The sequence below is a fragment of the Bufo gargarizans genome, chromosome 6 (assembly GCF_014858855.1).
Source record: "Bufo gargarizans isolate SCDJY-AF-19 chromosome 6, ASM1485885v1, whole genome shotgun sequence".
NCBI lineage: Eukaryota > Metazoa > Chordata > Amphibia > Anura > Bufonidae > Bufo > Bufo gargarizans.
Genome location: NC_058085.1, coordinates 152,894,533 through 152,918,276, shown reverse-complemented (window position 1 = coordinate 152,918,276; position 23,744 = coordinate 152,894,533).

Here is a 23,744-nt window from a genome sequence, read left to right as displayed (position 1 = left end):
CCACCACCTCAGCCGAAGGGAGCTGTCTATCCTTTCCATCTTCTGCTGGTCTGGATGCTCCTGCTCCTTCGTCAGTCATTCCATCAGCAATCGATCACCGAAGCGATTGCCAAGAGACAGCAGTATGCGTGCACTCATCCAATCGCACAGAAGCTAAATGTGCTCCTTGCCAAGTTGCTGGTGCTACAGTCCATCCCTTTCCAAGTGGTAGACTCTGCACATTTCAGAGAACTGATGGCTTATGCTGAGTCGACGTGAAGAGTCCCAAGCCGGCATTTCTTAGCCAAACAGGCAGTTCCAGACCTGCACACCTATGTAGAATAGAACGTGGGTAAGTCCTTGAGCCTGTCGGTGTCTGCCAAAGTGCACGGCAGCGCCGACGTGTGAAGCTGTAACTACGGTCAGGGACAATACATGTCCTTTATGGCCCACTGGGTGAATGTGGTTGCTGCACAGCCACACCAGCAACTTGGCCAGGTGACGCCGCATCTGCCTCCATATTCTCACACCATTGATCCTGCAACAATGTCCACCTCTTCCTCCTCATCCTCCACTATGTCCTCAGCCTCCACTGCAGGGACAATTCACAGTGCCCCTCCAGCATAAATTACCACATGTGCAGGGCACGGCGGTGTCATGCTGTTCTGCACCTGATCTGTCAGAAGAAAGGTAAAATGAGACGCACAACTGATCCTGTCTGTGCAGCAGCTGTAAGTGTGGGGGAAATTACTGTGTGGGGGAAATTACTATATGGGGCAGTGTGGGGGAAATTACTGTGTGGGGGAAATTACTGTATGGGAGCAGTGTGGGGGAAATTACTACATGGGGGCAGTGTGGGGGCGTTTCTATTAGGGGACATTATTTTTGGGGACACTATACAGACATTATTACCTGGAGCACAATATAGGGTGTTATTATTACTGGGGGACCTCTAGAGGACATTATAATTGCTGTAGACAGGGACCTTTGGGATAATTTATCAAACTGATGTAAAGTAGAACTGGTTAAGTAACCCATAGTAACCAATCAGATTCCACCTTCTATTTTTGACAGCTTCTTTGGAAAATCAAAGGTGGAATCTGATTGGTTGCTGTGGGCAACTAAGCCAGTTCTACTTTACACAAGTTTGATAAATTACCCCAATTATGAGAAATCTAACGTGTCTGTGTAACAAACTCTGCAGAGATAAGATGCGGCTGAAAGAATTTGTCATGGTGGTCTGGGTCAACCGGAGGAGAAGAGGAAAGAGAAGATCTACATAACAGGAGATGTCACTGGAAGTAAGAGGTATGTGGTGCTATATTCTCCTATATGTAGAGCGGGCTAAGATTTAAATTTGTAGATGTCACCTGCAGTCCTATGTAAAAGCCCAGTGCTAACTTTCTGTGTGCAGATAATGTAGTAGATGTTCCCTGCAGTCTTATGTAACACCCCACATAACACAATAATTCACTGTGTTACATATGACTGCAGGTAACATCTATGACATCTATACACAGAGAGTTAGGAGATTGGTGGGGGTCTGACTCCTGGCACCCCCGACAATCAGCTGTTTGAGGAGACCGCAATGTTCAGGTCAGCGCCGCAGCCTCTTTGCTCCTTAAAAAGCACAGCTCTGTCCATTTGATACCATTGAGCTTGGTATTGCAGCTCAGCCCCAATCACTCAGATGGGATTGAGCTTCACCTAGACCACGTGAACGATGAATATGATGTCATATGCCCTAGGAAGAGACTTTGGCGCCCACGAAGCACTGTAGCCTCTTTATACAGAAATAAATTAAACTAAAATGGAGGGAGGGGCCCATGTGGAGTAGACAGCCCCGGGCCTCACATGCACTTAATCCACCCCTGAACCTGAACCTTGTATGCCAAACTTGAAAACAGAAGTTCGCTCATCCCTAAACATGTCCTATTATTGTCTGCATGAAGGACAAGCATAGGACTGTTCTATTATAGGACAATTGTTCCAACCGTTCCGCAAAATGTGGAATGCACATGGCCAATATCCGAGTTTTGCGGATCCGCAGAGGTTGTGTGCATGAGCCCTTAGGGAAACAGCATAGCTTGCTGTGCTATGCTGTTTCCATAAGCTTTCATACACCGCAATGGGAACTACTGAAACAGCAATCACAGGCACGCTTCGCTGTTTCCCAGACGGCTGGTGGTCGGCATGGTGTCTCATCTTGCCTTCATAATTGTGAGATGACACAATCCCTTTGAGCCTCTTAAGGCTGCCAGAATTCAGCATTAACTTAATACCCATCAGCTCTGAAAATACAAGGTATTATCCACATAGCTCAGTAGTTTTTAGAGGTTGTCATCAAACTTCTTAGGTGATATTCCTACAAAGATCATCTAAAATATGGTATGCTCAATGATACAGACCATTGGTAGATATAGGATTACTGTGCAAAACAGGGGTAAAAAAAAGAACATCATTTAATGGTTTGACTGAAGTAAATTTTAAATGATGTTGAGAATATTTGACAGAAGAATAATTTTGCGTGAGTAAATTAATGAAGAATTTTACATCCAGTAGTTGAAAACTCTGGAATTTGAATTACAACCCTAGTATAAAGTATACACCTCTTTATACACTTTGTATAGACTGAGGATAAGTTGTAAAATATCTGATGCTTGTAGCTGGATGAGACAAATTATGATGTTGTGATGTTACTGTGTCACTAGATGGCAGACATGTCTAAATTCTCAGGTCATGCGTTGTTGAGACAATCAGTTCAGCTACGTCAGCCATCATGTGTAGTGGACAAAAGGGCAGTTCTCGTCTGTGTTTTTTTGTGGATGAGATGCAACGTACCGACTGAAATTTATTGTTAGTTTGTACTCTTATATAGCCTGGAAGTTATCACTGGTAATAAGGCTTAGGTATTTAAAGGGTTTTTCCACCAATTAGATATTGATGATCTATCCTCCACATAGGTCATTAATATTATTTCAGTGGGGGTCTGACACCTGGCACCCCAACAACCAGCACTTTGTGGCCACAAGAAACGTAAGAGTGGTCAGAAGCAAAAGGCTTCCTGGTGTATTGCTGCTCAGCTCCCATTCACCTGATCCGATATTGATAACCTAACTGGAGGATAGGACAATATATAAAAGCTGGAAAACCCCTTTACTGTCAAACTTTTTGGGGAAGGACACACCCTTCAGCATCAATGACTTTCAACACAAGTGAGAGGACAGCAGTTAGGAATAAGGCTGTGCTGATACATGAGAGCTAGTGAAGGCAGCAGCTTCCAGGACACACATCATATTCAGCATGTATTAAAAGGAGGGACATGAGAACTTATATGTGAATAGTCTGAAACTCGGAGCAAGTTACAAACTGAATCAGAGGGTCTGCAAATGAATGAAGGTATGAAAATTGCAACCAGAACTTAGTATAACTTTACCAGAAAGGTAACCATTAAAACATGTAAAAGTAATTTTTTCATATCAGAGGTGTCAATTGACTGATACTTCACAGAGGACAACCAAACAATATGTGAACAATGACATTCACCTGGATTGGCACTGGCAGTTGTGTTTTGGAATATAAACTATGTGCTTATGGTGTAGTTCCTGGCAAACAATTAAAATTCAGTTTTGCCATAGGTATTGTGGCAATCTAAATAGTGATGGGTGCAGTAAAGTCTCGAAGAAGCATGAAAAAGGGGTGTTGTTTGCACCAGGAGTGTGTCACCAAGGGGTCCGGCCTTGGTGGAGTGAAGGCCCTAGATATAGGTGGCCACCAAATTAGTTGGTGGACACCAAGACAGTTAGCTTAGCTTGCTCCAGTTAGTCCGGGGCGGGCTTTTACTTGGAATAGGCAATGTGTTGGGTGGGTGCCTGTTCCCCATGCTCCAGTCTGGGATTTTGGAATATGCCCATGTCCAGGGATGGTATTTAATCCTGTTGCTGGACTTGGGTGTGGATCCCAGTCTGGGGAAGGAGACAGAGTTTTTGTGAAACAGTCCTGCTGGAGGCTCTGGAAGAGTGGTCTCAGCTGGGCTGGCTGAGGGGCCACGGGGCTAGGTGCTAGCCGGATTGTTGGGGGACGCTTGGGCGCAAGTGGTCACAAGGCCCGGAGTTGGGAGGACTACTGGGCCACACTCCCCCATAAAGGCACTGGACTTTAGACCGTGTATGAACGGTGCTCTGTACAGCCAGGAGACTGATGGACATTGGGCTGGGAAAGCCGCATGTTATGACCGTGTGTGAACGGTGCTTTAGGTGAGTCACGTTATGTTATGTTTCGTTACAGCCCAGCCGGGCAGGTGTATATTTTGTATCATTTTTGCTGAGGTGCCAAATAAAGCGATGTTTGGACCTGAAACTTGGTGTCTGGCGAAGATATTTGTGTGACTAACCCCCGGAGAAGAGCTAACCCCCCACAGTATGGAGCTATACTTGAAAACACAAAGGAATTGTAGTCTGTGGTATGTTTTTAATCTTTATCCTAACATGAATAAACACCTTTTGAGGCTGCTTTTGCCACAAGCACCTGAGGAGCTGTAGCAGAGGATGGAAGCGGCAGTGGCTCTAGCTGAAAGACTACCACAGTGGCTTTTCTCACTCCATCGCTCCCTAGGCCAGGACAATGAAAAGTGGACACATGATGTCGGGGTGCCCTTGATGGTGAAGTGGCTGGTAGATGGTGTTAGAGACCGTAACCAAGCCAGATGTACCAAAACAAACTTCACTCTTTACTGAAGTGCAAAATGAGGGTTATAGTACATCCAACAGTATTATAAGACAATTCACAGATGGTTTGTATGGTTATAGGCCAGGCATAGCTTTGACAACTTTTTCTAATGGAAATAATATTTTTGGTAGGATAGCTATAATATGCTACTATAATATGCTAGCATATACAGGGAGTGCAGAATTATTAGGCAAGTTGTATTTTTGAGGATTAATTTTATTATTGAACAACAACCATGTTCTCAATGAACCCAAAAAACTCATTAATACCAAAGCTGAATATTTTTGGAAGTAGTTTTTAGTTTGTTTTTAGTTTTAGCTATTTTAGGGGGATATCTGTGTGTGCAGGTGACTATTACTGTGCATAATTATTAGGCAACTTAACAAAAAACAAATATATACCCATTTCAATTATTTATTTTTACCAGTGAAACCAATATAACATCTCAACATTCATAAATATACATTTCTGACATTCAAAAACAAAACAAAAACAAAATCAGTGACCAATATAGCCACCTTTCTTTGCAAGGACACTCAAAAGCCTGCCATCCATGGATTCTGTCAGTGTTTTGATCTGTTCACCATCAACATTGCGTGCAGCAGCAACCACAGCCTGCCAGACACTGTTCAGAGAGGTGTACTGTTTTCCCTCCTTGTAAATCTCACATTTGATAATGGACCACAGGTTCTCAATGGGGTTCAGATCAGGTGAACAAGGAGGCCATGTCATTAGATTTTCTTCTTTTATACCCTTTCTTGCCAGCCACGCTGTGGAGTACTTGGACGCGTGTGATGGAGCATTGTCCTGCATGAAAATCATGTTTTTCTTACCTTGCAGACTTCTTCCTGTACCACTGCTTGAAGAAGGTGTCTTCCAGAAACTGGCAGTAGGACTGGGAGTTGAGCTTGACTCCATCCTCAACCCAAAAAGGCCCGACAAGCTCATCTTTGATGATACCAGCCCAAACCAGTACTCCACCTCCACCTTGCTGGCGTCTGAGTCGGACTGGAGCTCTCTGCCCTTTACCAATCCAGCCATCTGGCCCATCAAGACTCACTCTCATTTCATCAGTCCATAAAACCTTAGAAAAATCAGTCTTGAGCTATTTCTTGGCCCAGTCTTGACGTTTCAGCTTGTGTGTCTTGTTCAGTGGTGGTCGTCTTTCAGCCTTTCTTACCTTGGCCATGTCTCTGAGTATTGCACACCTTGTGCTTTTGGGCACTCCAGTGATGTTGCAGCTCTGAAATATGGCCAAACTGGTGGCAAGTGGCATCTTGGCAGCTGCACGCTTGACTTTTCTCAGTTCATGGGCAGTTATTTTGCGCCTTGGTTTTTCCACACGCTTCTTGCGACCCTGTTGACTATTTTGAATGAAACGCTTGATTGTTCGATGATCACGCTTCAGAAGCTTTGCAATTTTAAGAGTGCTGCATCACTCTGCAAGATATCTCACTATTTTTGACTTTTCTGAGCCTGTCAAGTCCTTCTTTTGACCCATTTTGCCAAAGGAAAGGAAGTTGCCTAATAATTATGCACACCTGATATAGGGTGTTGATGTCATTAGACCACACCCCTTCTCATTACAGAGATGCACATCACCTAATATGCTTAATTGGTAGTAGGCTTTCGAGCCTATACAGCTTGGAGTAAGACAACATGCATAAAGAGGATGATGTGGTCAAAATACTCATTTGCCTAATAATTCTGCACGTAGTGTAGTGTTTAAGACAGGGCTCGACAAATCCCAGGTGTCAGGTCGCCATGGCGATCAGGAATTTGGTCCTGGCACTTGGGTATTTGTCAGCCCGTTTTCAAAGGTGCACGGGCAATGGGTGCTGAGCGCCGGAGGGGGGCCCGTTCTGTCCGGAGGCAGCAGGAGTTGAGATGAGCGCCTCCATTGTGGAAGCACTCATCTCCATATTCATCTGTATCGCCATCCTCAGGACAGCGATACAGATGAATGGTGCGGAGGAGCAGGGGAGAGGAGTCTCCATTGCCAGTTCCTCGAGCCGCCTGAGCCATACAGTGCGGGACACAGGCCGGAAGAGGCCTCCATCGCATCACTGACAGCAGCATAAGGTAAGTATATGAGTTTTTATTATTTATTGTATACTGTGGCAAGAAGGGGGGTGGGGCCCTATATCCTGGCACAATATGGGGGGGGGCGGGCACTATGGAGAGGAGAGGAAGCACTATGGGACCCTATATACTGGCACAATATGGGGGGCGGGAACTATGGAGAAGAGGGGAAGCACTATTGGGGCCCTATATACTGGCACAATATGGGGGGGCACTATGAAGAGGGGAAGCACTATGGGAGCCCTATATACTGGCACAATATGGGGGGCACTATGGAGAAGAGGGGAAGCACTATGGTGGCCCTATATACTGGCACAACATGGGGGCACTAGGGAGAAGAGGGGTAGCACTATGGGGGCCCTATATACTGGCACATTATGGGGGGCACTATGGAGAAGAGGGGAAGGAGCACTATGGGGGCATCTACTGGGGGCCCTATGTACTGGCATGCATTATTGGGGGGCTCTATGGAGAAGTGTGGGGGGGAGCACTATGGGGGAATCTACTGGGGGCTTTATGATGCGGCTCCGCCTGGCTCCTAACTTTTTTAGCTGGCTCCTAGATTCCAAGGAAATTTGTCAAGCCCTGGTTTAAGATACAACGGGCCAGGTCGTGTCCCAATATGGATGGCGTGTTTAGAAATTTTCCACTTACAGCAGTAAAGTCTATAAACTTTTAGGTAGCAATGTACTTTACTAACTCAGTTTGCACAGCTATACAGATCCTGAAACTAACCCCCCCCCCTCCCCCGACACACAACCACACCTCTCCTTTCCTGGAGTACTGCAATGTCTTCTTTTGGTAGATCATCCAGGTTATCGTTTGCAACTTGAGGCCTTGTACTAAGTCAAGTGAGCACATGAACAACCTTTCACTTCCACTGCAAGAAGCAACTCACTAGACTTTCCTAGGGGTGTAGCTAAACAGTCCATACATCAGCCTCCTCTAGGTGTTATTAGAGAACAAAACTATTTTGCAAGTACCCATGCCTGAGTTACTTCCCATTTTACGTAAAAAAAAAACAATTTAAAAAAGGGTCTGAAAATGGCTTTGTAAGCAGAATGAATCTGGCTTAAAAACAAAACAAACAAATTTCAGCATTTTCTCTTTTGAAGTCACTTTTGGTCACTTGGCTCTGGACTCTTTAGTCTCTGTTGGCATTGAGCAACTCAACACTTGATGCAACCAAGCACCTGCATCTTCCAGTAGTGCACGGTAGTAAACTCTTGCTAACCTTCTTTTCTCTTGTATATAGAAAATAGTTCCTCAAACACATGGCCCCATTGATTTTACTTATAAATAGCACTATGTTATGTAGTCCCACCTTACTTTTTTTTCTCCGCTGTCCAGATAGAGACCTCTAGCTATACATTTCTATGATTGTAGCAGTCGGGGGAGGAATTAATGAAAGGTGTCTTGATTACTTTAGCTGCTTCTCTATGAGATCACCACACTCTGGCAAGGAGAGGAGGAAGAGAGCAGGGAAGCTACTGAGCCTGCCTGGTTGACCACTGAATGCAAGAGAAGGTGGATCAGAATTTCAGCCACATGAGAAACAACAAGGAGCTCTACCAGAAAAGAGAATGTAATATTTATATGCAGTACTCCAGACCTGGGGGTATTGGCAAACGCTATATTGTAAATAGTTATGTATTGTATTATATTGTATTGTTCATGTTTTGGCCGTAACTACAAGTAAGGTTATGGTTGGCAGGAACAGGTCTAACCACTCTATTCTCCTTTTGGCGAAGTGGGCTGATCTGGCTTCTACCAGGAGGAGTAGTTCCTGTGTAACCGTAGTGAGGAGAGGAAGCACACTGCAAGAAGAACAATCCTTGAGAAGTCAGACAGCAGAATGAACAGCTGAACACCTGCATCAAAGACACTGTTGGAAGGTGTGGGACTACAGCTAAAGACACCCATTTCCCAAACTACCATTAGGCTAGTTAAAGCAACCATCTGGGCCTGACAGAGGACATCTACACTAACAACTGCTAAATTGCAGCATTACGTTCACTTCTGACCTCATTCTACAGTTCCACTGCAGCGATCCCCAGAGAGCAACGACCTGAGGTAGTACACTGAGACAAAATACTTCATCAGGGCCGCTACCATTCCTATCCTCTGCACCGGCTCTTCTGGGGCTCGCTGCACATTAAAAAAAATGAACAATATTTTTATTTCATGCATGTAGCAATAACAAAGTTGAAATGTCCTAAACATTGCATAATAATACCTTTTGTCAGATAACCCCCTTAAACAGAAAAGGAGATTATGCTGATAACTAAACCAGATAAGTGCTTAGTTTTTCAATGCCTTTGCTTGCTTTCAGCTTTACAATGTTTTTGCTTTCTGAGAAATGCAGGCAGTGAAGGCACAATGAAGAAATAGACAAAGCTGGGAAGCACGAGACTGTTCTGAGTACAATGGGCAGTGCTGTGGTCCATGAACAGCAGAATATTTATAACCCAGTACCAGTTCTACTCTTTGCCCTATCATGCTAATAAGAAGGGGTTTTGAATAGCAATACAAAATCTACACAGGCTTTCAGAAACTGTTATAGAAATGTATTGGATAGCGCTACCCGAAAGTCTGATTTATCTACTACCATTTTAGTTCCCATGGACACTTAACTCCAATAGAGGTCAAAACCCCAAAATATCACGTATGGAAAAATAGCATAAACTCCTATAAAACAACCAAACACCATACGAAATAATCCACAAGAAAAGTATATTCCCTCCGACCACGGGACTGGATACAATTAAATAATGCAGCTATACAGCCTATGTGGACTATTGCCACCTGCCCATGATATTATAAATAATCGGCACCAACAGGCATCCATCATGGACTGATAACTAAAAGAACCTACATAAGCTCCTAAGAGACACAAAGTCACACCACTACAACTGAAAGCTGAGTAAACATGTACTTTACGTATGTACTTTACATGTTTACTCAGCTTTCAGTTGTAGTGGTGTGACTTTGTGTCTCTTAGGAGCTTATGTAGGTTCTTTTAGTTATCAGTCCATGATGGATGCCTGTTGGTACCAATTATTTATAATATCATCAATTATAATATCAAGACTATTTAGGCTTTCCGTTTGTGAGATCCGTCATGGGCTCTGAAAAGTGGTCCAAAATGGATCAGTTTTGCCCTAATGCATTCTGAATGGAAAAGCATCCGGTCAGAATGTCTCCGATCAGTCACCATTCCACTCTGGAGGCGGACACCAAAGCGCTGCTTGCAGTGTTTTTCTGTCCGTCCTGGGACGCGGAGAGAGACGGATCCGTCCTGACACACAATGTAAGTCAATGGGGATAGATCCGTTTTCTCTGACACAATAGAAAACGGATCCGTCCCCCATTGACTTTCAATGAAGTTCATGACAGATCCGTCTTGGCTATATAAGACATAATACAACCGGATCGGTTCATGACGGATGCATGCGGTTAAATTATTGTAACAGAAGCATTTTTGCAGATCCATGACGGATCTGCAAAAAATGCTAGTGTGAAAGTAGACTTGAATTGAAAGGACACTAGGGCCTCCCTCACACGAGCGTGACGGATTGGCTCCGGATGCGTTCAGTGAAACTCGCACTATTTTGCAAGCAAGTTCAGTCAGTTTTGTCTGCGATTGCGTTCAGTTGTAAAAAAAAAATCTGCGCAAGTGCAATGTGTTTTTCACATGGGTGATAAAAAAACTGAAGGTTTACAAACAACATCTCTTAGCAGCCATCAGTGAAAAAAGCATTGAATCGGCGCTTGCTTGTGGATGCAATGCGTTTTTCACTGAAGCTCCATTCACTTCTATAGGGCCAGGGCTGCGTGAAAAACGCAGAATATAGAACATGCTGCGTTTTTCACACAACGCAGAACTAATGCGTGAAAAAACGCTCATGTACACAGACTCTTTGTAATGAATGGGTCAGGATTCAGTGTGGGTGCTATGCGTTCACATCACACATTGCACCCGCGTGGAAAAACTCGCTCGTGTGAAAGGAGCAACTTCACACGAGTGTATTCAGTGAGGGAAGTGTGCTGTGTGTGTCTGGTACTGAATGCTGCTCCTGTTACACAGACTCACAGCATTATAATTTAAATGCTGTGTGTTCCTGCCCAACCTCCTGTGTAATAAACTGTACTGACAGCATTATGTGAGTACAATCATTACAGTGGAGGTCAGGCAGGAACACACAGCATTATACATCATTATAATGCTGGGAGTCTGTGTCACAGGAGCAGCGCTCAGTTAACACATGAAGTGTATTTCTCTGACTGAATATGTTTGTGTAAAATTGCATCGGAGCTTCCATCATGTCCCCGAACTGCTGTGACGGGGACCCGATGGCAGGGAAGGGAGCCCAATGCCTTACTTAGGCATCGTGACAGCCTGTGAGATCCAGCCCCCTGGATCTTACAGGAAACAGGCTGAAGTGTATTACAGTGTGTAATACACTTACAGCCAAAGCATCACAATACAGAAGTATTAAGGGGATCAGACCCCCAAAAATTTAACAAAAAAAATTCTCTATAAAAATATCACATGACCTAACCCCTCAGGTGAACACCATCAAAAAAGTTAAATAAAAACTATGCTAAAAAACATTTTTGGTCACCTTACATCGCTTGGTGTTGCACTTTTAGTGATCAAAAAGATGTATGCCCCCCAAAAAAGTACCAATCTAACCGTCACCTCATCCCGCAAAAAATGAGCCCCTACCTAAGACAATCGCCCCAAAAAAACAAAAAAAAACAATGGCTCTCAGACTATGGAGACACTAAAACATGATTTTTTTCTTTCAAAAATGCTTTTATTGTGTTAAATGTAAAAAAATAAAGTAGACATATTAGGTATCACCGCGTCCGTAACAACCTGCTCTATAAAAATACCACATGACCAAAACCCCTCAGGTGAACACCATCAAAAAAGTTAAATAAAAACTATGCTAAAAAACATTTTTGGTCACCTTACATCGCTTGGTGTTGCACTTTTAGTGATCAAAAAGATGTATGCCCCCCAAAAAAGTACCAATCTAACCGTCACCTCATCCCGCAAAAAATGAGCCCCTACCTAAGACAATCGCCCCAAAAAAACAAAAAAAAAAAACAATGGCTCTCAGATGGAGACACTAAAACATGATTTTTTTCTTTCAAAAATGCTTTTATTGTGTTAAATGTAAAAAAATAAAGTAGACATATTAGGTATCACCGCGTCTGTAACAACCTGCTCTATAAAAATACCACATGACCAAAACCCCTCAGTTGAACACTGTAAAAAATATAAAATAAAAACGGTGTCAAAAAAGCAATTTTTTGTCAACTTACATCACAAAAAGTGTAATAGCAAGCGATCAAAAAGTCAGAAGCACCCCAAAATATTGCCAAATATTGAGACCCTACCTAAGACAGTCGCCCAAAAAATATAAAAGCTATGGCTCTCAGAATATGGAGACTAGGGCTGCAGCTAACGATTATTTGAATAATCGATTAGTTGTCGATAATTTCCTCAAATAATCGGGAAAAACACAAAAATTACAAAAAAAAGGGGTTTATATGATTCTACTTGAAAAATTATGTACAAAGGCCATATTAAAACAATTTTAGGAGTTACATAATTATAAAAATTACATTAATTATATATAAACATAGGAAAAGGGGGATACATTTTTATTAAGAGAGGGGCTTATTTACATTTTAATAAAACTAGTCTGTATACCCTAGTATGTACACTCCTACTATACACATGGAGGTATGTGCAGACTGGGAAGAGCATTGAATCATAGTGTCTGTACTACAGCCACTAGGGTGCAATGCTTTGCACATACCCCCATGTGTATAGCAATGTGCAAAGGCCTGGGACACTGTGGCAATGCGGCAGTAACAGTGGCAGCATGAGCCCTGAGCAGGACACATTATACAGCGGGCAAATGGCCTACCGACGGCAGGAGGGCTTAGCGTGCTATGGGTGAGGGCCTCCAGGGCAGGCTGAGTCTCCATAAATGTACACACGATGTAGCATTATGCACGACGTAGCGCGTCAGGTGGCGGGGGGAGGGAGGAGAGCAGTAGCATTAGCGCCTGTCTTCTAACAAAAATCCTTACTCGTGAAAATACCTTGCCCCTAATGACTTCCGGGGGTGTGCGCCTCAACTTCCGGGGTGTGTGCCTCAGCGCAAGCGCACTACCACGGCACGGGTAAGGTAAAATTAAAGGGAGCGCTGACTCGCGGACACCGCGCGTGCACCCTCAGAGGAAAGGAGATCTGACACAAGGGTTAGGGTTATGCCCCCCATTATGCTGAACCCACCCCCCGGATGGCTGATAGTGCTGGGAGCAAAGGGAGATTTCAAAATCTGCGTGTGCACAGTGTGAGGGTAAGGAGAAAAGACTGTTAGATCTCCTTACCCCTGAGGGCGCACTCGCGGGGTCCGTGAGTCAGTGGGTCACTGTAATTTTACCTTACCCATGCCGTGGTAGTGCACCTGAGCTGAGGCGCACACCCCCAGAAGTTGAGGCGCACACCCCCTAAAGTCACGTGGGGTAAGGTATTTTTTTAACGAAGTAAGGATTTTTGTTGAAGCACCTGATCTGTGAGCGGAGGGTCAGAGGAGGGTGGGACTGAAAGTCAGGGGTCAGGGACTTAACTGCGGTGGTGGGGGAGCATGCAGGATTTACGGGACCAGCAGGCATAGCACCTGACCGCCCGAATAGCAACGAATCCAGTTATCGCATATTATCGATACCGTCGATTAATCGTTGCAGCCCTAAGGCTGAGTTCACACGGGCGTGACGGATTTGTTCAGGATGCCTCCCGGCGGTGTACTGCGGCAAACCCGCGCGAGTAGGTACCCAATTGCAGTCAGTTTTGACTGCGATTGCATTCCGTTGGTCAATTTTTATTGCGCGAGTACAATGCGTTTTGCACACGTGTGATAAAAAACTGAATGTGGTACCCAGACCCGAACTTCTTCACTGAAGTTCAGGTTTGGGTTCAAGGTTGTGTAGATGTAATTATTTTCCCTTATAACATGGTTATAAGGGAAAATAATAACATTCTTTAATACAGAATGCTTAGTACAAGGTCAATTGAGGGTTAAAGAATAAATAAATAATTAACTCACCTCCTCCTGTTGATCGCGTAGTTGCCGATCTCTTCTTACTTCTTTAATCATGAGCTGCCGGCTAAAGGACCTGTGGTGATGTCACACGATCAACAGGAGGAGGTGAGTTCATTTTATTTATTTTTTTAACCCTCAATTGACCTTGTACTAAGCATTCTGTATTAAAGAATGCGATTATTTTCCCTTATAACCATGTTATAAGGGAAAATAAATACAGTGAATAGACTGTCACCTTAGCAACCATGCATGAAAATTGCACTGCATCCGCACTTGTGATCTCGCCCGTGTCTCGCCAGTGTGAACTCAGCCTTAGGCCTCTTTCACACTACCGTTTTTTTTTTTCCGTTTTGCGGTCCGTTTTTTGCGGTCCGTATACGGTCCGTATACGGAACCATTACTTTCAATGGTTCCGCAAAAAAAACGGAATGTGTTCCGTATGCATTCCGTTTCCGTATTTCCGTTTTTCCGTTCCGTTGAAAGATAGAACATGTCCTATATTTGGCCGCAAATCACGGTCCGTGGCTCCATTCAAGTCAATGGGTCCGCAAAAAAAACGGAACACATACGGAAATGCATCCGTATGTCTTCCGTATCCGTTCCGTTTTTTGCAGAACCATCTATTGAAAATGTTATGCCCAGCCCAATTTTTTCAAGTGCCTCTCCCCCCCCCCACATGTCCCAGTATTATAGTGCCATCTCCCCCCATGTGCCAGTATCAAGTGCCTCTCTCCTTCCCACCCCCCATGTGCCAGTATCATAGTGCCAAACCCCCCCATGTGCCAGTATCAAGTGCCTCTCTCTTCCCCCCCATGTCCCATTATCATAGTGCCATCTCCCCCCCAAAAAAGTGCCAGTATTAAGTGCCTCTCCCCCCCATGTGCCAGTATCATAGTGCCAACCCCCCCCCCCCCACATGCCAGTATCAAGTGCCTCTCTCCTCCCCCCCCATGTCCCAGTATCATAGTGCCATCTCCCCCCCCCCCCACAAAAAAAGTGCCAATATCAAGTGCCTCTCTCCCTCCCCCTCCCCATGTGCCAGTATCAGGTTCCTCTCTTCCCCCCCCCCCATGTGCCAGTATCAAGTGCCAACCCCCCCTCTCCCCTCCAGGTGCCAGTATCAGGTGCCTCCCCCCCCCCATGTCCCAGTATCATAGTGCCATCTCCCCCCCCACACAAAAAAAGTGCCAGTATCAAGTGCCTCTCTCCCTCCCCCCCCCACCCCATATGCCAGTATCAGGTGCCAACCCCTCTCCCCCCCCATGTGCCAGTATCAGGTGCCAACCCCCCCTCCCCCCAGGTGCCAGTATCAGGTGCCACTCTCCCCCCCATATGCCAGTATCAGGTGCCACTCTCCCTCCCCCCCCCCATATGCCAGTATCAGGTGCCAACCCCTCTCCCCCCCATGTGCCAGTATCAGGTGCCTCTTCCCCCCCATGTGTCAGTATCAGGTGCCAACCCCCCTCCCCCCCAGGTGCCAGTATCAGGTGCCAACCCCCCTCCCACCATGTGCCAGTATCAGGTGCCACTGCCAGTATCAGGTGCCTCCCGCTCCCCCATGGCAGTAACAGTCGGGTATTAAAAAAATAATAATAAACACTTCTACTTACCTCCATGTCAGCGATGCGATGCGATGCAGCCTCTTCCTGTGTCCCGCCCTGTATGTCCTTATATGGAGTCATTGCTTGTATTTGAGAAAAGCTTCTGCTGGGATTCGAACCCACAACCTTCTGCTTCAGGGGCAAAGCAGCTAACCACTAGACCATACCAGCTGCCTTGTGGCTGACAGAAAAAATATGAGACTTCTACTGTTATAGCTGGCTAAGTGTACATCTTTACACATGACAGCTGCTCATATATAGAGATATAGCAGAGCTGAATGTGCTGAGACAGCTGTCATATACAGATATAGCAGTATCTCAGATATATCTCTATATGACAGCTGTTCCAGCACACTCAGCTCTGCTATATCTCTATATATGATAGCTGCCCCAGCAAACCCAGCTCTGCTACATCTATGCATATGACAGCTGCCCAAACACACCCAGCACTGCTATATCTCTATATGACAGCTGTCCCAGCACACTTAGCTCTGCTATATCTTTAGATATGATAGCTGCTCCAGCACACCCAGCTCTGCTACATCTATATATCTCTAAGTATTGCTATACAGTAGATAGATATATAGAGATATAGCAGAGCTGAGTGTGCTGGGGCAGCTGTCATGTGTATAGATGTAGCAGAGCTGGCTGTGTTTCGGCAGCTGTCATGTGTATAGATGTAGTAGAGCTGGGTTTGCTGGGGCAGTTGTCATATATAGAGATATAGTAGAGCTGAGTGTGCTGGTGCAGCTGTCATGTGTATAGATGTAGCAGAGCTGGGTGTGTTTGGGCATCTGCCATGTATAGGTGTAGTAGAGCTGGGTTTGCTGGGGCAGCTGTCATATATAGAGATATAGCAGAGCTGAGTGTGCTGGTGCAGCTGTCATGTGTATAGATGTAGCAGAGCTGGGTGTGTTTAGGCATCTGTCATGTGTATAGATGTAGTAGAGCTGGGTTTGCTGGGGCAGCTGTCATATATAGAGATATAGCAGAGCTGAGTGTGCTGGGACAGCTGTCATATAGAGATATAGCAGTGCTGGTGTGTTGGGGGCAGCTGTCATGTGTATAGATGTAGTAGAGCTGGCTGTGTTTCAGCAGCTGTCATGTGTATAGATGTAGTAGAGCTGGGTTTGCTGGGGCAGCTGTCATATATAGAGATATAGCAGAGCTGAGTGTGCTGGGACAGCTGTCATATAGAGATATAGCAGTGCTGGGTGTGTTGGGGGCAGCTGTCATGTGTATAGATGTAGCAGAGCTGACTGTGTTTCGGCAGCTGTCATGTGTATAGATGTAGTAGAGCTGGGTTTGCTGTGGCAGCTGTCATATATAGAGATATAGCAGAGCTGAGTGTGCAGGGACAGCTGTCATATACAGATATAGCAGTGCTAGGTGTGTTTGGGCAGCTGTCATGTGTATAGATGTATTTTTTATTTTTTTTCCCCCCCCAATCAGTTGTAATGCAGCCTTTATGGCTGTGAGGGTAAATGCTTTGCCACTGATTCACTGATAGATTGGAGGTTGTGGGTTCGAATCCCAGACCAGGAGACTTTAGCAGACAGTAAGATTAGATCACACAAGCGGCTGCTGTGAAGGGGCCCTGAACACAATATTTAACTAACTTGAAAATAAACTGTCACACACACTGCCGGGGCGCCGGGCCCCCTCGGCAGCCCGGGCCCCGAAGCAGCTGCTTCCCCTGCTTCCCCGGTAGTTACGCCACTGATTCAAACCTTCCCTGCATCCGTGTGGTTTTTGGCCCCTTCAGGCTACCCTCAATACAGCAGTTCCGGCATAACTCTACTGCTTCAGGTAGGTACAGTTACGTAGTTCTCATTCAGCCGATCCTAGCACAAGTGTTAAGCAATGATATTCATTGCTGTGTTTGTGCTGGGGGAGGCGGGACCACATAGGGTTAAAAGGCAGCAGCCGGTACCTGCTGCACGATCGCCGGCATGTCTGCCCACCCAACCCCCCACCTTTTTCCTTACATAATCCACACTGGGGTAGCCCCCTTCAGGCTACCCTCAATACAGCAGTTCCAGCATAACTCTACTGCACGAGTAGGCACGCAATTGCGTTCCGATGTTCAGTTTTTTCCACGTGAGTGCAATGCGTTTTGCGCGTGCAGGAGTAAAAACGGAATGTGGTACTTAGACCCGAATCCGGACTTCTTCACTGAAGTTCGGGTTTGGGTTAGGTGTTCTGGAGATTTTATTATTTTCCATTATAACATTGTTATAAGGGAAAATAATTGCATTCTTAATACAGAATGCCAAGTATAATGTCAATTGAGGGTTAAAAAATAATAAAAACATAACTCACCTCATCCACTTGATCGCGTAGCTGGCATCGTCTTCTTTCAGGACCTGCAAAAGGACCTTTGATGACGTAATCACGCTCACAACGTGGTGAGAGTGGTGACGTCAGCGCATGTCCTGCTGAATGAAGATAGAAGGATCTTCTATCTTCATTCAGCAGGACCTGCGCTGACGTCACCACACTCACCACCTGTGGAGCGCGATTATGTCATCAAAGGTCCTTTTGCAGGTCCTGAAAGAAGAAGAAAGAAGACGACGCCGGCTGCGCAATCAAGTGGATGAGGTGAGTTAATTGTTTTATTTTTTTAACCCCTCAAGGCACATTTTACTAAGCATTCTGTATTAAGAATGCTATTATTTTCCCTTATAACAATGGCTGGTAACAAAAAAATTGCGGTTTTGGCACTGTTTTTATTTTTTACAACATTATCTGACATGGTAGATCATGTGCTATTTTTATAGAGTAGGTTGTTAGGGACGCAATGATATCAAATGTGTCTACTTTCTTTGTTTGTTTCAGTTTTATGTAATAAAGCATTTTTGGGAAAAAATTTGTTTTTGTGTCTCCATTTTCTGAATGCCATATTTTTTTTATTTTTCTGCCGATCGTCTTGTGCAGGGGCTTGTTTTTGGCGGGAAGAGTTGATGTTTTTATTGGTATGATTTTTGGGTACATATGATTTTTTGATCATTCATTATAACACTTTATGGGGCAAGGGGACCCAAAAATTAGTTGTTTTAGCACAGTTTTTATTTATTTATTTTTACAGCGTTCACCTGAGGGGTTAGGTCATGTGATCTTTTTATAGAGCAGATCGTTACGGACGTGGCGATACCTAATATGTATACTTTTTGTTATTAATTTAAGTTATACATAATAATAGCATTTTTTAAACAAAAAAAAGTTTTAGTGTCTCCATAGTCTGAGAGCCATAGTTTATTTTTATTTTTTTAGCAATTTTCCTGTGTAGGGGCTAATTTTTGGCGGGATGAGGTGACGGTTTTATTGTTACCCTTTTGTGGGACATACGTCTTTTTGATCACTTGGTGTTGCACTTTTTGTCATGTAAGGTGACAAAAATGGCTTCTTTTTTTTTACACCATTAAAAAAAAAATTATGGTGTTTATCGCACTGGGTAGATCATGTGATATGTTTATAGAGCTGACCGTCATGGACGCGGCAATACCAAATATGTTTATTTTTTTTTTATTTTATTTTTTTACATTGTATTGAAATTTCTTACTTGGGGAATATTTTTTTTTTACATGTTAAACTTTTTAAAATCTTTTTATTTTAACACTTTATTTTTTATTTTTTTTACATTTTGCGTCCTCCAGAAGGTCATACAAGACCTTTGGGGGACATTCAACTAAACTTTTTTTTCCCCCCACTATTGATTTCTCCTGCAACTGGGGCTGACATAGTAGCCCCAGTTACAGGGGAAATACACCCCTCAGAGAGGCTGTACAGCAGAATACAACGCTGTACAGCCTTAGTGCAGGGCTGATCGAGGTCTGTGAAAGACCCGACAGCTCCTGCATTCTCCAGGGAATAGCTGTGTATACAGCGATCTAGAAGGCAGGGACACCTGGGAACTGTCCCTGCCTTGTCTCTGGGGTGCCCTGCTGTAACTGAGCGGGCAACCCGCTCTGCAGTTGCACGATAAGTGTGCAGCTGCCATCTCTCAATAGACGTTCAGAAACGTCCATTTAGAGATAGAGAACCACCTCCTGGACGTTTATAGTCAACGGGCAGACGGGAGGTGGTTAAAACAGCTGATCGGCGGGGGTGTAGGGAGACACTCACTGGTCTGATATTGATTACCTATCTTGAGGATAGGTCATCAGTAGTAAAAAGAGGACAACCCCTTTAATAGTAGGACTGGAGGGAATGGGTTAGGTTGAGAATTTGGCATGGGGGGGCCTTTCAATTTTTGCCTCAGGCAGCAGAAAGGCTAGGTGCACCCCTGCCCCTTGCTATAAAGCACTGAAGGAAAGGGGTAGGGGGGCAAGCTTGCAGCAGGGCCCATGAGCCTTTAGCTACGCCCCTGGAGATCAACCCCAATGCACCAATAACATCCAGATCTCAATCCCCCCCCCCCCTCCCCATACAGAGTAACAGAGTAATCACAGGTTTACCAGCCTCCTCCAGAACCCAAAGTTGTCAAAAGCTTGCTCCCCATCAATCACCTGCAGACTCATCATCCTCCCCCAACCCCCAAAGTTGTCCAAAGCCTGCTTCCCATTGTCCACCCAATCTCATCAGCAATTATCTGCAGACTCGCCATCCACTCCCACCCACCAAAGTTGTCAAAAGCTTGCTCCCCATTGTCTCACCATCTGTCCCCAAATTACTCACCATGCTAGTTTCCCCCATCCCCAAGCTTCTCAGCCTCCTTTCATCTGCCTGCTCCTGTCCACTTATCAGATTCTGGTGTACAGCAGTAGCGCTATGCAGCCAGCTGTGAGGTAGTAGACTGTACTCTGGTGGCTGACATGGCAGGATACATCAGGGGCGGACCTAGGGGACGCGCCCTATATGGCGCATTTGACATTTCTTAGTTTAGGGCTCTTTCACACTTGCGTTGTCCGGATCCGGGGTGTGTACTCCATTTGCCGGAATTACACGCCGGATCCGGAAAAACGCAAGTGAACTGAAAGCATTTGAAGACGGATCCGTCATCCATGCGATCACGTCATCCATGCGCGCGGGGCGCCCTGATGTCACTCTGAAGCGCCCCGGGAGCCGCACGGACGGTAAGTATATTGCTCCCCTGCTCCCCACTACACTTTACCATGGCTGCCAGGACTTTAGCGTCCCGGCAGCCATAGTAACCATTCAGAAAAAGCTAAACATCAGATCTGGCAATGCGCCGAAACGACGTTTAGCTTAAGGCCAGATCCGGATTCATGCCTTTCAATGGGCATTAATTCCGGATCCGGCCTTGCGGCAAGTGTTTAGGATTTTTGGCCAGAGCAAAAAGTGCAGCATGCTGCGGTATTTTCTCCGGCCAAAAACCGTTCCGGTCCGGAACTGAAGACATCCTGATGCATCCTGAACGGATTTCTCTCCATTCAGAATGCATTAGGATAAAACTGATCAGGATTCATCCGGCATAGAGCCCCGACGATGGAACTCTATGCCGGAAGAAAAGAACGCAAGTGTGAAAGAGCCCTTATTAGGCTACTTTCACACTAGCGTTATTCTTTTCTGGCACTGAGTTCCGTCCTAGGGGCTCCATACTGGAAAAGAACTGATCAGTTTTATCCCCATGCATTCTGAATGGAGAGCAATCCGTTCAGGATGCATCAGGATGTCTTCAGTTCAGTCTTTTTGACTGTTCAGGATGAAGATAATACCGCAGCATGCTCCAGTTTTATCTCTGGCCAAAAAAACTGAACACTTGCCGTTTTTCCAAAAGGAATGTATTAGCGCCGGATCCTGCATTAAAAATACCGCAGACCATTAAAATGTGATAAAAAATAGAAACTGATCCGTTTGTCCGTATGACAAACAGACAGATGTATCCGTTCTTGCAATCTGTCTACATCCGGATCCGTCTACAAATGCTGTCCGTTTGCATGCAGATTGCCGGATCAGGCATGCAGTTCCGGCGACGGAACTGCTTTTCAGAGCACTCTGCCGCAAGTGTGGAAGTACCCTTATACCGCAGCATGCTGCGGTTTTATCTCCGTCCAAAATTCTGGAACACTTGCCGGAATGCCGGATGCGGCATTTTTTTCCCATTGAAATGCATAAATTCCGGATCTGGCCCAGAGTGTTCCGGCAAAATAGATCCGGCATTGCGGTCTGTGCATGCTCAGACCGCAAAAAATGTGAAAAATTTTTTATGCCGGATCCGTTTTTCCTGATGACACTGGAGAGACGGATCCGGCATTACAATGCATTTGTCATACGGATCAGGATATGCCATCAGTTTTCATACATTTTGACGGATCCAGCAGGCAGTTTCCGGCAATGGAACTGCCTGCCCGAATCCTCTGCCGCAAGTGTGAAAGTACCCTTAAAGGTGCAGCGCGGTGCATCACCAGCCAACCCGTGAGGTAGCAGACTGGTGGCGGGATGCATCAGGGGTAGGCCTAAGAGACGCCTCTGCGTGGCGCATCTGACGAGTCTGTTTATTAAAGGCGCAGGGCAGAACAGGGGGTTGCCGACCTCTTCCATACAGCGTATGACATGGCATCTTAGACTGCCATTGTAAAACGGATGACGTGGTATTTGTGTCCTTGCTTTGTTGGCTGCATGGAAAAGGGAGCCAGGGAGTCACGTACTCTGCTACACTGTTTCAGCACCCATCCCTTCCATAGGTTTCTATAGATACCTATGTACTGTATTTGCACACTTCATGCGCCACACGTTGACACAACTGCGCCATTTTTATTTAGCTTCAGTAGCCTCACACATTTTATATATAGACGGAGAGGACGTGTTCAAGCATCACATTTCCTTTTGCACCTTGCATCAGCTTTGCTTAGCAATGTGTTGCAGGGGCGTCTGTGGTGATTACGCATATTTCTACCCTTACAGACAACTGTTACTGAACACGTCCCACACCTCGCCTGAACACAGTGTGCAGTCACTGGCTGCCAGGGAACAGCCGAATGAGCTGACCAATAGCCAACCCTGTGAACCAGTCAGCCAGAGGTAACTGTAGGGCATAGACTTCACGTCTGGGAACGGCCTCCAGCTCCTGAGCCGCCTCTGGCCAATCACAGCCGCTGCTGACTTGTCTGATCCTGATCAGCCAATCAGTAACCACATGGGGTTTCCTGCCTCTTCTGCTCTAACACATTATGCTGGCAGCAGCTGCACTTAACCCCTGAGGTGTAAAATACATCCCTAGTGACAGATGCAAGCATACAGCATATATGCACTGTGTGCACGTACCTGTATAAACATGTATACACATGCACACACACTGTGAGGAGATGTCTTCAAAACTATTCTGATCAACCTCTGTTAATGCTAATACAGAAATGCAGGAAACCTTAAAGAGGTGGTCCGGTCCCAAAATCTAAATTCTTTTTATGTGCTCCTAACACCCCCTCACCATGCATACATATGCCTCCAATACCAGTTTTTCATGTCTGAGCTTTCCTTCCACCCTGGAAGACATCACATTACCCAGGCAGATCTGATTACTTTCTCCCCTTGTTTTGTTGAATACATAACTTTATTGATACACAAGCCTGGCTGCACTGCACAGTGATGAGGCTGGCCACGCCCCCTCACTGCTCTGTCTGCAGCCACCCTCACTACAACTCCTGTGTCCATCTTTCTACACCCAGAATGAATCTACTTCTCACCCAGTGTCTAAATCCCATTACTAACCGTCCACAGGCTCTGCCCTTACATGTGTATCTAATCCTATCCTGTGTGATACAGCCTGCTGAGCGGTGTATCTAATCCCATCACTGACCGTCCACAGGCTCTGCCCTCACATGTGTATCTAATCCTATCCTGTGTGATACAGCCTGCTGAGCGGTGTATCTAATCCCATAACTGACCGTCCACAGGCTCTGCCCTCACATGTGCAATCTAATCCTATCCTGTGTGATACAGCCTGCTGAGCGGTGTATCTAATCCCATCACTGACCGTCTGCAGACTATTCCCTCACTATCTCCAGAGTGTGAAAAATAGCTTGAATCAGCAAGCGTATCCAAACGCATCTGTACCTAATCCTATTCTGTGTGATACAGCCTGCTGAGTAGTGTATTTAATCCTATCACTGACAGTCCACAGGATCTTCCCTCACTATCTCCACAGTGTGCACACGACCGTATCCATTTTGCGATCCACATTTTTTGCAGTCCCATTGAGTTCTATGGATTTGAGGTCCTCATTTTGAGGACCAGAATAGGACATGTTCTGTCTTTACTGGAACTG